General features: G+C 38.1%; 1 protein-coding gene across 1 annotated transcript in view; it reads left to right on the forward strand.

Moving 5' to 3' along the window:
* Window positions 1-16,000, forward strand: part of LOC126428404 (serine-rich adhesin for platelets-like) — a 290,438-nt gene that overhangs the window by 77,845 nt on the left and 196,593 nt on the right. The gene's annotated exons all lie outside the window — the stretch shown is intronic.

The raw sequence follows: 16,000 nt of genomic DNA on the forward strand, positions 1-16,000 counted from the left end.
ATGTATGTCTAATAAAGGGAAGTAGCACACGAGGATAATTTTTTTTTTAGAGAGATAGCAAGAATCTATAAAGGAGAATTGTAACAAGATGTACAAAATACGTAACTGACAAAAGCAAATTTAAATATAATAACCAACTTACTTATTTTCAGATCATTTATAGGACAAAGTTGAGAGCATTGGATGTCTCATCATTCCCAATTAGGTTATATAATAAATTCATTGAATAGTGACAGAAGTCAAAATTTAAAATACGCGGAATGGAGAAGGACGGCTCTAAAAGACGTTCAGCTCTAAAAAGAAGGATAAAGTTGTAAAACCAAGAAAATGAACAGTGGTATTTCATAGTACTCACAATCAAAAGGCAGGACATGTTAAATAGCACCAGGAACGGGCCAAAGAATAAAATCAGAATTAATTTTAAAAAAAATGGTAAAGGAATGCAAAAGTAATCGAACATAACTTACTGGATGGATCTGATGCTTGTCATTAAGAATGGTGATGGGTGGCAGCCAACAGAATACTGAATGTGTGCATGAGTGATAAGTAAACAGCAGGTGCAGCTTACTTACCTGGAAGAGACAGATGCTGCATGAAATCGTAAATAGTTTGCATAAGAATTTTGGGAGTCGTCCTTATGATAGAGATACATTGTAGACAATCAAAATTGACAAGTATATTATAATGCTTCAATTTAGTTTGGCTATTTAGTGTACGTTCTGTATGACAACTTCAATTTCACATAATTTCAATTTCTTCCAATATATTTAAAGTGTGGCTTGTGGTCTGACGATGTAAAATTTTTAAGTTATTTAACAAATCAGTTGCGGTATAGTTTTGTTCTCATAAGTAGGTACTTAATACTGACCTGGAATTTGTGAAAGGCCATACTTTTAATACATTGGAAGAGAGTTGCATTATGCGAAATATGAGTTGTCATACAGAAGGTATACTAAATAGCTGAATTAAGTTGAAACATTATAATATACTCCCTAATTTTGATTGTCTGCAGTGTAAAAGATAGATCCTTGTTATATTGCAGTAGTAATTTCGCGCCAATGGTATATTAGAGCGAAATGCTATTGGCATTCCTGCATACAACTGTGTTTAATGTGTAACTGGCAGAAGTTTCATTGTTGTATGTTTGTTAGTTATTGTTCAGTGGTGTATTGAGTAGAACATTGCGTAGCACAGTTTGTGAATGTCGACATGGCAGTTAGAGGAGAAATGTGTCTGTATTAAATTTTGCATGAAACTAGAGAAAACCTTTACAGAGACACATCAAATGATGCAGGAATCGTACAGCGATGGGTACTAAAGCTGAACTCAGTGTTACAAATGGTTCACACAGTTTAAAAATGGCCGGACAGAAGTTAAAGGTGACACTCTTTCAGGACGCCCTTCAACATCTATCAACAACACTCATGTCAGGAACATCATTGAAATTGTGCGCGCCAATCAAAGACTGACTGTGTGAGAGGTTGCAGAAGGATGTAGCTTTTCAGTTGGATCATGTCATGAAATCCTGACACAGCATCTTGGAATGCATAGCGTTGCCACCAAGTTCATCCCAGGGCTTGTGAGTCGAGACCAGAAAGACCTTCACCTCGCAAATTTGTGAAGAGCTTCATAACTGATGATGAGACATAGGTGTATGATTATGATTTTGAGACCAAGGTTCAGTCTTCACAATCTTCACAGTGGGTTGGGAAAGTTTCTCCAAGACCCAAAAAAGCTCATCAGGTCAGGTAAAATGTCATAGCCGTGCTGATAGTTTTCTTTCACTTTGAAGGATTAGTTCATCATGAATTTGAGCCACAGAGAAAAACTGTTATCGTGACATGTTGTGATGCCTGTGAGAATGGCCTGAAGTGTGGTGAGACAGTTCATGGCTCACACATCACGATAACACACCTGTACATTCATCCCTGTTGGTGCGTGACTATTGCACAAAAACACGATATCACTGTGCTACTTCATCCTGCTGGCCCCTGCAGACATTTTTTTTATTTCCAAAGTTGAAAATCCCGTCTAAAGAACAAAGATCGGCAATGGCAGATGAGATAAAAGAAAATTCGCAAATGGCGCTTCTCACAATCCAATGAAAGGCGTACAGAGACTGCTTCCAGAAGGGGAAAAGAGCATTGGGAGCGAAGTATCAATTGTTGAGGAGAGTGTTTTGAAGGAAACCATGTGAAATAAAAGGTAAGTGTAGAAAAATTTTGTGGACAAAGTTCTGTTATTTTTTGAACAGATCTCATATATCTCTATCATAAGGATGACTCCCAAGATTGTCATTCATGTTATTTGCTACTTCACATGCTGTCTGTCTCTTATGAGTAAGCCGCACCTGTTGTTTACTTGTCACTTGTGCTGGCTGCTGCTCGTGACTGTTCCTGCCGATGCGCACCTGATCCATTCTTGTAACACACATTTTATTTCTTTTGTACTCCTTTGCTCTTCTTTTATTCATTCTAACTTTATTCTGTGGCCCACTTTTGGTACTTTTCACTACGTCCTGTCTTTTGATCGTGACTGCTGTTTAATACCCTTGTTCATCTTTAAGTCCATTTTCCTGGTTTTACAACTTCGTCTTTGTTTTTAGAGCTGACCATCTTTAAAGGCCATCTTCTTCATTCCACCTCTTTTAAATTTTGACTGTCATCACTATTTGACGAATTCATTATAACCTGAGTGGGAGTGATGAGATGCCCAGTGCACTCAACTTCTCTGAAAATTAATAAGTTGACTATTATATTTAAATTTTCTTTTATCAATTACATAGTTTTGCACATTATGCTATAATTCTTCTTCTTAGATTCTTGCCATCTCTAAAAAAATATATTATAATTTTAATTCCCTCTAATAAACCTTCCTGGCAACTAGAGAAATTATTAAGTATTCTTGATAAGAGCAAAAAGAACAAACAGACAGGCAGCCTCGAAACTTTCCGCTGCTAAATAATTTATAACTACTGTTCCCTACTCTTACCAAGTCCTCTTTCCTTCCTAGTATTAAATGATTTAAATAAACCTGTCCTTTGGTGTTACTGTTGAATATGAAAATTGAAATTGACCTTTTCATCAAAAATAAAATATTTAGTGCTGTAGATCTTAATTACTGTCTTCTTGGCTGAAAACTTGGCTGAAAAAGAGTAAATTATTAATTTTGCAGTAATGAGTGGCATCTGCGGAGTGCAATCGAACGCACCTAAGGTTAAAGTTCTTCTTAGCAACCAGCGTAAGAAACAACTTTTCAAGATCTGCATTGTAATGTAGCTCTAAAAAATTCTTGATGCTGTTATTGAAAACAAGTCAGACGGATATGATTCTGAACAGCTATGATAGTCTGTGTCGATAGGGCAAGTTCCACAAATTTTCGCTTTTCGCAAAAGAGAATATGTTCATTCCAAAAGACCATGTTATTAAACAGAGATTTCACAGCACTACCAAGCATTCAAAATCCTACGTCTTCCGCTTGCTTGCACTTTATATCGTAATTACTAGGAGGGGAAAGATGAGCATAATATCCACTTCAGAAATGAGAAAAATTTTACCTTTTAAGATAACAATTATTATTTCATAAAAATGTTCTTCTCGCTGCTCAACTATTACAGTATGTATTCAGCTTTTTACAAGAGCGTATATTGACAAAAATTAATATTTTCTGATATCTCGCAGAAATGGCGGCTGTCATTTCCATTTTTAACTATAGAAGTACCTCCTCTGAAAATACGTCCTTCCGTAGTCAAGTCTACTATCAGAAAAAAAAATCATTGGTAAAGTCACAGAATACTCAGGTTTGTTAAAATTCACGGAACACAAACAAACCAATTAAGTTATTTACAATGCTGCGCTCTCGCAGGCGAAAACGATAATGCAGGCTATTTACAAGTGAGAGTTTCTCTGTTGCTTTTGCCTCACAATGTTCCACTAAACAATTAAAATACAGTTGTGCTCCACTGGATAGACCTGTGTATAGTATTTTAGTGGTAAATAAACAGAACATTATTATTGGAAAATATCCCTCGAGCCCTCGCAGCATTCATTATTTACGTGTATGTCACAGTCTGCATTACCCGTTATGAAGTGATACTATATCCACATGTGCTATTCTTCTTTATTGGATGTACCTGAAGATGCCACTTCAACATTGTGAAACTGGTAGTACTATTACCAACCATACGATAACTGTTAACAGTTTATGTTTCAAGAATGCATAGTATTATTGTTAGTTTATTATATTATTATTTAATTTTTAAATGGTTGAAAATTTTCTGTTTGAGATACAGCTGAAAAACATATATACTTAAAAACCTCACTGAAAACTTTTTTCCCTTGATTACTAAAATTCCTAGCTTGGCAACAGGCCTTTGCAGAGTTGAATATTGCTTGGTGTTTGTTATGTATAAGCTTCAGAAAATGTTGCATTCTCTCTCCTTTTTTTCCCCCAAATTTGACTCTGTCCTACATAATCAGTATATAAATCTTAAGTTTACATATTTTTTGGAAATGGACATTTCTTATTGTCACCTAGTGTTCACAACACAATCATACATAATACTGTACAAGTTTTATGACAACAAAAACAATCAAAACTTCCTGGCAGATTAAAACTGTATGCCGGACTGAGACTCGAACTTGGGACCTTTGCAAGTGCTCTACCAACTGAGCTACCCAAGCACAACTCACGCCCCGTTCTAAAACAATCAATTTTTGACAAAATAAAATAACTGGATGGATAAAAAGACTACTCACTAAGCAGCAGCAGAACACAAACATAAAAGATTATAATTAGGCAATCTTTCTGAGCCAGTGGCTCCATCTTCAGGCAGATAGGTTGATGAGGAAGGAAGAGGGGTGAAGGGAAGTGACTGGAGAGGCCTAGGAAAAGGGGCAGATTTTGGGAAAGTTACCCAGAACCATGGGTCAGGGGAGACTTACCGAACAGGATGGGAAGGGAAGACTCATTGTTGGGGACTGCACTGGATGAGATTTGGAAACCTGAGAGCTAAAAAGGGTCTAATGCTTTTGACGACAGAAGAATGTGTGAAGTGTATGTATGCTACGTTTCCACCTCCTTTATACAAGTTGACTTACTTGAGAGAGAGCAGGCGATCTTCTTCGCTGGCTAGGCAGCTGCTGGAATCTCTATAAACTCCACCTCCGAAGGATAATGCTAGTTAAAGGAACCTCTAAGACTCCCTCTTTACTCGTGAAATAAGGAGGTACTACAAGAATACTTTTAGTTCGCTATTGGTATATTTCAACTTCGACAAAGAACAAAATTCACACTTCTCACATAAACATTCAACTTCTTGTAAGTCACCCACGTCGTCTCACATTAGAAACAATTAAGTTACATTTACAACAGAGTTGGTTTAATAACCACGACTCTGTTACACTAAAATAATAAACTTGTCTTGTCTCTGGCAAGTCTGGATTAAGAGTTTTTTTAGGAGTTCCTTTTTTCACTAACAACAGCCACTGACACTGTTATCACAGAGTTACATAAATACTCCATGGTCCTCTCGTACACACTCACTAAACACCCATGGACTTCCCGACAGTTACTCTTCGTTGCAGTTCAACCACCACATCCACATTCTTCTCGCGACTGAATTTCAAACCTCCATACACAAACATGTGACGTGTGGAAGGGAGGATTTTATCATCCTACACTGACATCTAAAATATCGTGTGTTCAAGATGGTAGAAGGCCGAATGGTTCTAGAATTTACACTGAAATTCTCGAATCACTACATATCCCGGATATGTAATCATTATGTAAATAATTTTACACATAATAACAATTTCATATTTTAACAGTATGCATTTCTTTTCTTTCGATAACCGCGAATAATCTTTTGCTTACTACTTCACTATTCTCTCTCATCCTACTTTAATATTAAGCCATGAGCAGTCACTCGTGGTTTTAGTCAGTTCTTCACTAGTATTTAGAAATTGTGAGGACTCCTTTATTTCCAGTCATAATTTCCAGGTGTTCCTGAAACATAAGTAATCTATCTTAGATTCTCATCTTTTGTTCTACCTTTCCTTGGTATGTACTATTCTTACTATTTTTTGTAGCTTGGAGGAACTCTGGGCAAAATGAAAGTGTTCTTTTGACATTCATTTATTTATATGAAACATAATCATGCTAGTTGTGCATAGAATTCATACTTTCCAGAATAATTCCTATACAATTTTGTTACTTTTGTCGTGATACTGTCCCCTTCTCCTAGGATCAGTACCTATACCTTGCCTGTGGGTCGACCTTATGAGAGCACTTCCTTTTTCCATTTTGGTTGGTACGCTCCTTTATAAAACATTCCTATTTTTTGGCCACAGGTCATCCTATCTCCATGTAGGTACGCCTGCCCTATATACTCGCAAATGCCACGTATGCCCCCCCTTATCCTTTCTGAATAGGCATCATAGTTCATTACCCTAGTATACATTCCTATGTATACTATACTTAAGTATTCTCTGGTAAAAATAAAAATCTATTTTACACGTTGCATTCACTTTTTACTGCATCATTTACCCCCTAGAGCCCTCCTCTACCTCTCAAATTCTGTACTCGCCATAGATAATATGTCTACATACACTATTTAAGTCCCACTATCCTACAATCCATCCATTCCTCAGAGTATTAATTACAATGACTTTTCTTAAATAACTATTACAATTAATTCTAGCTTACATTCTCTTTCATACGTATGCTCAATGTAGAACCATCATAGTTCTTATATACATATGCAATGTGGAATCGTCATATGTATATAAGAACTATGATGGTTCTACATTGAGCAAACATAAGAAAGAGAATGTAAGCTAGAATGGAATTAATTGTAATAGTCATTTAAGAAAAGTCATTGTAATTAATACTCTGAGGAATGGATGGATTGTAGGATAGTGGGACTTAAATAGTGTATGTAGACATATTATCTATGGCGAGTACAGAATTTGAGAGGTAGAGGAGGGCTCTAGGGAGTAAATGATGCAGTAAAAAGTGAATGCAAAGTGTAAAATAGATTTTTATTTTTACCAGAGAATACTTTAGTATACATAGGAATGTATACTAGGGTAATGAACTATGAAGCCTGTGTGTGCACATATTTTTTCCCCTACAATACCTGACGATTCTGACATTGTGACAGGCTTTTCAATTTTTGTGTCTAAATGTATTTTTGTGTGTATGCAGATGTGTGCTCATGTAGTTTGATTCTTCGGCCTTCTTATCTAAAGAAAAGATGTAGGTTATTAGAAACCACGGAAACAAGGAAGGACTTCAGTGATAGAAGTTAGTGAATATGGAAAGAGGGAAAAACTAGATAGGTCCTCAGATAAGAAGTAAGAAAGGAAAAAAATAGATGTGGTTGCTAAGATCGAAGAAGAGAAAGAAGATAGCCCCAAAGACAGGAAACCCTTCCCACCCTGCTTTCCCAGGATCCCTACCCCTCAGGTACTTGAGTGAGGCATCAGAGGAGGTACGGTGTTAATTGTCTCCTATATATAAAATACTCTATACAAAATCGAAAATTTATACACTCTGGTATCACAGTTGTTTCATTAGTCACCTCATATTATATTATCCATAAGTATAATAATCTATTCAATTTTATATTGTCTGGATATCACTTCTTTTCGGAGATTCTCTTAAATCTGTCTCTATTATATGATCATATCCGGTTTTCGAAGTAATAAAGTTACAGGATAGTTATAGATGTTAAGCATAGATGACAGAATACTTTAATATTTTAAGGGAATTTGGTGCAGGAAAACTATTTTGGAAGAAGCACCTAAAACAACTCGGGATCCGACAGTTGCCACTCCGCCCATTAAGTCATAACGTTAAAGTCCCTGGGGGACATATGACTCTGCCCTGGTCCCATGGATCTGATATTAACTTTCCTTGTGCTCTTGCAGACCAATATTTCTCTTTAAACTTGTTTTGGAAATCACCCCAAGAGGAAAAGTTCTCAATATTTACGGTTCCCCATTCTGAGGCTTCCCCTAAAAGGTAACCCACAGCAAATTCCATCTTTTTAGAATCTTCTCAATTTTTTGGCAAGACTTGATTAATCTTTTCAAGAAATGTGTCAGGTGCATGTCTCCGTCAGGCTTGAATTTAGGGAATTGTCTCGATAACCCCGAATTCACTCCCCATTGCAAATCTGTAACTACTTTACTAGTTAACACAACATTGGGTGAAGTTACCTGTTTTTCCACTTTGTCCTGGATAAGTTTGACTTCTCTCAACAGGTCATCTATGCCCTTCCTGGTATCTAATAGTTCGGAAGAAACAATAGGCAACGCGTTCCCTGATGATGTTATTCTCTCAGTGACTTTTCGATCTCTAATCCCTTCAAATTGTTTCTCCTAACTACTTATATTTACAATATCAGAATTAGCTATCTTCTCTTGGAAACTTTTCTACGCATTATCCACTCGTGTACTACACCTGTAATTTGTGATTGACTGACAGGCATTAATTCATTATGCTTATCGACGTTGTCTTTTAAAGTATTCATTCCCTGCTTTACTGCATTAAACTTTATTACATACATTTCCAAATGATCCTAACTTTTATTGATTTCGGATTCTACTGTATTTCATCTTTCCTCAATGTCAAATTCTAACGTTTTTGATAATTCATGGAAATTATCATTCTGTTTATTACTGAGGTCAGTGAACATTTGATTTACATGACTGGTCAAGGAACTTGTCATTAATTCTTCAGATATATCGTAAAATTCTCTACTTTACTATTTAAGGCGTTGAATTCAGTGTTCAAAGCCCCCATGCCTTTGCATAGGTTACTAAATTCTTTACTTTGTGAATCGATTTTGGTATTTAACAAACTTGGGTATTTGTCTCTTGCCTATTCAGAGTTTCACTCTGGGCATCTAATCGAGAGTTTACTCAGCCTATTTCTTCACTTAGAGTTGCTTGTAATTGTATGCTCTGAGCTTTAAGTAGATTTACTAACTCAGACCAGTCACACTTCTTTGATAACTTTCATAGCCATTGCTGGTTCTGAAGTTTCCCCAATTTGCTGTGTGTTATCCATACTTTTACAAGCTTTAGACCTTGTGAGCATTTAAAAATTAACTTGAAGTATAATAGCTGTACTAATAAAGTTCACTCAACAGTTTGTACCACTTTGTACTAAAATAATAAAGTACTGTTTTATGCTCACTCAGCATAGAATTTGCGATGCATCAGTGAGTGGATGTGGAGGCAGGTCAGCACCAGTGAACAGCAACTGGTGCCAGCGGCATCGGATGTTGGTTTCTGTGTCTGCGTCCCTTGCGATGTGTGTGAGAGCTCTACACTCCCCACACTGGATCGTCTTAGTTGAATCGTTCTAGGCGTATCTCTTCTTGGTCTTAATACATCGATATTTTCTCTCTGGTTTTTAACGTTGTGACACTCTCACGTCTTCTCCTTTTTTTGCATTCACAATTTCTCTCATTGTATATTTGGGCAGAATCCAATTTCTTAAAATGGTTCTTTTATCTTGTTATGTTCAGTTTCTATGGCAAGACTTGATAGCTTTTTCCCTCGTTTTCATCTTGAAATTCCTTTTTTCTTCCGTCCTGTCAAGGCAGCCACGTTCTAACGCTTTTGATGACAGAAGAATGTGTGAAGTGTATGTATGCTACCTTCCCACCTCCTTTATATGAGTTGACATACTTGGGAGTGGGTAGCCGATCTTCGCAGGTCAGGCGGCTGCTGGAATCTCTATAAACTTCTTTTCCGAATGATAATGCTAGTTAAAGGAACCTCTAAGACTCCCTCTTTACTCGTGAAATAAGGAGGTACTCAAAGAATACTTTTAGTTCACTATCGGTATATTTCAACTTCCACCAAGAACAAAATTCACACTTCTCACATAAACATTCAACTTCTTGGAAGTCACCCGTGTCATCTCACGTTAGAAACAATTAAGTTACATTTATGACAGAGTTGGTTTAATAACCACGACTCTATTACACTGAAATCATAAACATGTCTTGCCTCTAGCAAGTCTGGATTAAGAGTTTTTTTAAGAGTTCTTTTTTTCACTAACAATAGCCACTGACACCATAATCACAGAGTTACATAAATACTCCATGGTCCTCTCGTACGCACTCACTAAACACCCATGGACTGCCCAGTAGGTACTTGTCAGTGCAGTTTGACCGCCGCGTCTACATTCTTCTCGCGACTGAATTTGAAACCTGCACACACAAACACGTGACGTGCATTAGGTAGGATTCTATCATCCCACACTCACATCTAAAATATCTTGTGTTTGAGACAGTAGAAGGCTAAGTGGTTCTAGAATTTACACCGAAATTCTCGAGCCACTACAAGGGGGAAGAAAGGGTAATATGCAAGACAGCGATTATTACCTAAACATAATACACGAGTTAATAAGAGTGAAAAGCTATGTGAATTGTATGTACCAGAGGAGGGAGGGGGTTATTCTAGGTGTGGTGGGGAAAATCTCAGACAGCTTTTCATTGCTCTCCCAATTTCCGCAATATTCTCGTCAGATCCTATGCTTCTTCTGCACCCATCTTCCTACCATATGGCTCCTACCCCTGTGACCATCCCTGCTGCAAGACTTCACCTATACATCCTCCTACCAGCACCTATACCAGTCCTGTAACTGGCAAAACATACACTATCAAAGGGAGACCCACCTGTGAAACGCCACATCATATACCGACTGTTTTTCTGCCTTTTACATCAGCATGACTACCACCAAATTATCAGTTAGGATGAATGGGCATAGGCAGTGGGTGTACACCGGCATTGCACAGTATCCTGTTGCAGAGCATGCTGTACAACATGACACTCGTGACCTCAGTGCCTGTTTCACCACACACGCCATCTGGATTCTTCCCCCAAACAACAGTTTCTCAGAACTCCGTATGTGGGAACCAGCATTACAATGTTTCCTTGATTCTCACCATGCATCTGGCCTTAATTTATGTTAATTTCTTCTGCCTCAGCTTTTCTTCATAGTAACTACTCATTTCTTCATTCTGTTTTAGTTGTCTACATCTTTCATTTTCTTACCTGTCTATTTTTCACCTCCACCTCGCCCTTCTCTGTTACATACAATGCGCTTAGCTTTTCGCCCTTATTGACTCTTGCACAATGTTTAAGGTGTAATCTCTGTCTTGCATATTACCCTTTCTTCCACATTTAAGCTCTCAGGTATTCAAATCTCATCTGGTGCAGTCCCCAACAATCAGTCTTCCCTTCTCATCCAGCCCGGTAAGTCTCTTTTGTGACTTTCCTGAGATCCGCCCCTTTTCCTAGATCTCTCCAGTCCTTTTCCTTCACCCCTCTTCCTTCCCCTTCAAATTATAATCTTTTATGCGTGTGTTCTGTTGCCGCTTGGTGAGTAGATTCTTGTATCTGTCCAATTACCCTATTTTGTACAACTTTTATCTTTGTATTCAGAAGTTTATAGCGGGTAGAAGTCAGTACATCATTCTCAGTGGGGAAGAATTTTCAAATGTGAAAGCAGTTTTTAATGCATACCAAAGGACTTAGTATGAAATTTAATGGGCATGGCTTGGCTAAAATTAAAGTGTTAACTGTTTCCAATGTTATGTAGTGTAGTTGCTGTGAACTGGTGTTGGGTAGGAGTAGTGGTGATGAGGAGTTGAGGATCTACCAGACTAAGTACAGATACCATAGCAGCTGTACAATGACTAGAACAGAAAACTCAATGGCGCAGTACTCTACCGATCTCAGGGCAGCAGGTACGCTAGTTCTATCCTGTGTTTTCACTGTGGAGAACCCAGACTAATGGGTCGATTTCTCATATTACATCTGAAGGTGACACATCAACATCAGATTTTCCATCTGTTACACCTTCTTTTTTCTGATCAAAGCATAGAGCTCCTCATGCAAGCCAATTCCTGCAGCCATTACCGAGTGAGGTGGCGCAGTGGTTAGCACACTGGACTCACATTCTGGAGGATGACAGTTCAAGCCCACATCTGGTCATCCTGATATAGGTTTTCTGTGATTTCCCTAAATCGGTTCAGGCAAATGCCGGGATGGTTCCTTAGAAAGGGCACAGCCGACTTCCCTCCCCATCCTTCCTTAATCCAGTGGGACTGTTGACATCACTGTTTGGTCCCCTGCCTATATCAACCAACCAACCTGCAACCATTTTTGTGTAACTGTGCCTGGTAACGAAGTAGAGAAACAAGTTAAGAATATATCTGATAGCGTTACTGCATAAGAAGCACAAGAAATGTCATTCAGCTGTGTGACAAGGTGTGAAAACTGAGGGAAGTGTTAGTGGCTGCTAGAAATCCATGTGGCCTGTGGGGCTCATCATAGCACATCTTAACATTTTTTTAATCCCTATTTCACTACTGAGTAACAATCAACTTTTGAGGCTATGTAAGAATGACTCAAAACAAGATGGTCCAGCTGTGTGATTGCATTCAGTTACAGTCATGTTTTGACCTGTTAGAACGTAGTGCATTAATCCATCAGTGGTATAGGTCACAAGTATGCAGTACAAACGTAGTACATTTTGGAATGTATATAGTGATGACAAACTATTGCACAATTTTGAGTTGTCATTAGTCATATAGATGAGACTGAAAATGTCTCTAGCTTTCAAATGAATCCTCCTCCAGAGAGTGCCCCCCCCCCAAACACACACACACACACACACACACACACACACACACACACACACACACACACACACGGGAGGTAGGAATGTTTCACTGAAGAGCTCATTTCAGCCACAGGTAGGACGACTCATGTGCAGCACACAATGATGTGGAGGAGTCAGTTGAGAGAAGAAGACTGCAGGGATGAGATTGTGAGTGCAGGATGGGTGAAGTTTGAAAATTGAGGCCAGGAGTGTTAAGGGATAGAAAGATCTGTTGCAGAGATATCACATTTTTATGAAATTCAGAGAAGCTGCTTTTTGGGAGGAAGGATCCAGATGGTTGCTTCACGGGCCTCCAACACTACTTCCTCTGAATTATATAGATGAGAATTGTCCTTACAATACATTCTTTGATCCTCTCCTGGGCCCAGTCTCTCTTATCTCCAGCCTCACTACGAGCTCCACCCCTACCACGTTGACCCATTCTGAATCCACAGTCTCCTCTACATCTACATCTACTCGACAAGCCACCATGGAGTGTATGTCTTAGTATAATTCGTACCACTACTAGTCATTTCCTTCCCTGTTACACTTGCAAATGGTGGGAGGGAAAATTGACTGTCTACATGCCTCTGTATGAGCCCCAATTTCTCTTGTCTTGTCTTCGTGACCCTTACGCAAAATGTGTATTGAAAACAATACAGTTACTCTGCAGTCAGCAGCAAATGCCAGTTCTGTAAATTTTCTCAATACTGTTTCATGAAAAGAACATCTCTTTCTTCCAGGAGTTTCCATCTGAACTTGTGAAGCATCTCAGTAATATCCAAAGTGTTGATGAAACCTACTGTTAACAAATCTGGCAGTGCACCTTTTCATCTTCCCATAGTCCAAGCTGGTGGGTATTCAAAATATTCAAGCAAAACTCAGGAACTGGTCATACTAGTGTTCTATAAACAGTCTACTGTATAGAGAAGCTACATTTTGTTAAAAATTCTCCCGATAAACTGAAGTAAATTATTTTCCTTCGCTACTGCCGTCCTTACACACTCGTGTCATAAATCGATGTGACTTTTTCAACCAACACACTATTAATAATGTATTCGAACATTACAGGACTGTTTTTCTTACCACTTTGCATTAATTTACATTTTTCTACAGTTAGGGCAAGCTGCCATTCATCACACCAAAGAGAAATTCTATCTTAAGTCATCTAGTACCCCTCAGCAGTCAGCCAGTGGCGAAACTTTCCTATATACTACAGCCCTATCAGTAAATGGTAGCAGATTGCTGATCATCATGCTATGGTATCATTAATGTATGCAGAGAGTAAGCCTTCCCCGGAGCAGTCCATATGATACCTTCATCTCTGATGAACACTTGCAGTCTCACCCTCCCTCTGTTCTATGTCCCACTCCCAATCTACTGGTGTACCTTATTGTGTGCTCCACACAACTCACCGTGCCAGTGGCCAGAGTGAGCTCACTGGCACCACGTTTTTACTCTGCGCACCTGCTGCTTCTACCTCTTAGCCATCGGCCATCCTTCCTCAATAGTGTCTCCTGTTCCTCATTCCTATTCTCCCCTTGTCCACTCAATTGGGGTATGATTTTGGCACAGCAACTTTGCAGGTTGTGTGTGTGGGGGGAGGGAAGGGGGTGGAAGGGGAAGTTCTCTATAGCTGTGAAGGAGGATTCGTCTGAAAGTAAGGAATGACACTGTGCCTCAAGTATTTGGTGCATTCTTACCTGTATTATTTAAATTATTTCTATTCCACCAAGGGCTTTCCATTACCATGTTGAACAATTCTGTAAGGCAAAAAGTAATTGCTTGAGCTCACCAGTGTAAGAAATTAAAACCCTGTTACAGATATTGAAGGAACCTTAGCCAGAATAGCAAGAGTTGTTATAAAAAATAAACAAAAGGTACTCCACAGAAATCAGTCATGTCTGTGCCCAACATGCTAACATTCTGATGAGGAGATAGAAGACCCTTTCCAAGGAGTTGTGGGTACTGGTGACATAAAATCCAAATATAAAAAGAATTTGCCAGCGGCAACAACTTGTTTATCCCTAGCAAATTATTCCACAAAAGAAAAACACCAATAGTAACTGAAAATTGAAAATTGCAAGAACCAAATGGAACTAAAAATGAAAATCTTTTACCAAACACTGAAGAAGACATGCAAGATGTGGCACTACTAAATAAATTTCAGATTGCAAGCATCGTACACTAGCCAAATGCAGAGTAAAAATAGACACAAAGGAAGAAAGAAATTCTTCTGGCATGAAGTTAGGAATGTGGCCAGCCACAAATTCCTCTCCTGTGCTGCCAACCTCATCATCTCAGAGCAGCACTCGCACCCAACTTCCTGAATTTTTTCTTTTAAATATTTCCTGGTTCCATGTCCTAACATCCTGTCCCATCTTATTGGTTAGTGTTCTCCATATGTTCCTTTCTTCACCCGTTCAGTGACATTAAGAGAATTGACTAAAGAGTAGATAGGTATTCTAAGTTAAATTAAGGCACAAATTCAGCACAAGTGAATGGGGCACTCATTTAACGGATGTATATATACAAATAGCAAAAGATAGTGTTTGTATGAAGAAAGCAAAATAAAGAAAATCAGAGAAGGCAAAAGTTTCAAGCATAACAATAAAGTGTATCTTTGAACAATATGATGAAATACAGTGAATATATTACGAGAGGAACGATTGAAAGCAATAGGAATATGAAAAATACAGACCAGATATTTTTGTTGAGTGAGCACCATGTTTCATGAATTAAGAATTCAGATGGCCCAGTAACTAACAAGAGCCAGAAAATTGTCCACGTAATTGAAGACTCGTGTAATTATTTATATAGTCCTCAGGCTGAACCATATACACAGATTGGTAAAACCATATTTACACAAATCTAATGTACCATCGAATGTAATGTGCACCCCAATTTTAAAATATAAATTAATTAAAAAAAGGAATTTTGGCACATTGCTGGTAGGGTATTTTTATTGTTGAACTTTATTTTACAATGCTAACTTTATTTCAAACAATAGTGAGTGTATACATGAACTATAAAAAACAATAATAATTTATTTTTAAGTTACTCATTACAGTAATAAGTGACATTTTAATTATTAAAAAATAATGCCAAACTTGATACCTACATGACATACAAAGAAACATACTGTAAATTACAGGCGTTACTCATCATTATTCACTAATTTCATCATTACTGGAATCCTCGGAAGAGTGTGCATCAGAAATTGGTTCATTTCCTCCTTCCCCGCCATCATCAGTGTCATTCCAGAGGACATCATCTTCACTGCCATCCAGAGTACTTGAAATATAGCATTTCT

The sequence above is a fragment of the Schistocerca serialis genome, chromosome 12 (genome assembly GCF_023864345.2).
Source record: "Schistocerca serialis cubense isolate TAMUIC-IGC-003099 chromosome 12, iqSchSeri2.2, whole genome shotgun sequence".
NCBI lineage: Eukaryota > Metazoa > Arthropoda > Insecta > Orthoptera > Acrididae > Schistocerca > Schistocerca serialis.